Here is a 289-nt window from a genome sequence, read left to right as displayed (position 1 = left end):
CATAGTTCACCTCTCAACTGTTAACAACATACATTACACTATATTAAATTGTCTTTTACCCATTCCAACATTCTCTTTCTCTGCTCAATAGCAGCTTTCGTTTTCAGACGGAATCCTCCTTCGCTTACTGTCTCAATCATCTCATCCCTATCACTATCTAGTTCACGATCACTCTCATTAAGTCTTTCAGTCTGTCGACTCACTTCATTACTCACGTCTACTTCTCTCTCACTATTACCTCCCGTCACTGTCGTCGTTCTGGGTCTCTTCTTCTCCTCGCTCGTCGTCC

The sequence above is a fragment of the Macrobrachium nipponense genome, chromosome 39 (genome assembly GCF_015104395.2).
Source record: "Macrobrachium nipponense isolate FS-2020 chromosome 39, ASM1510439v2, whole genome shotgun sequence".
NCBI classification, from domain to species: Eukaryota; Metazoa; Arthropoda; class Malacostraca; order Decapoda; family Palaemonidae; genus Macrobrachium; species Macrobrachium nipponense.
This window is presented reverse-complemented; position numbering follows the sequence as displayed.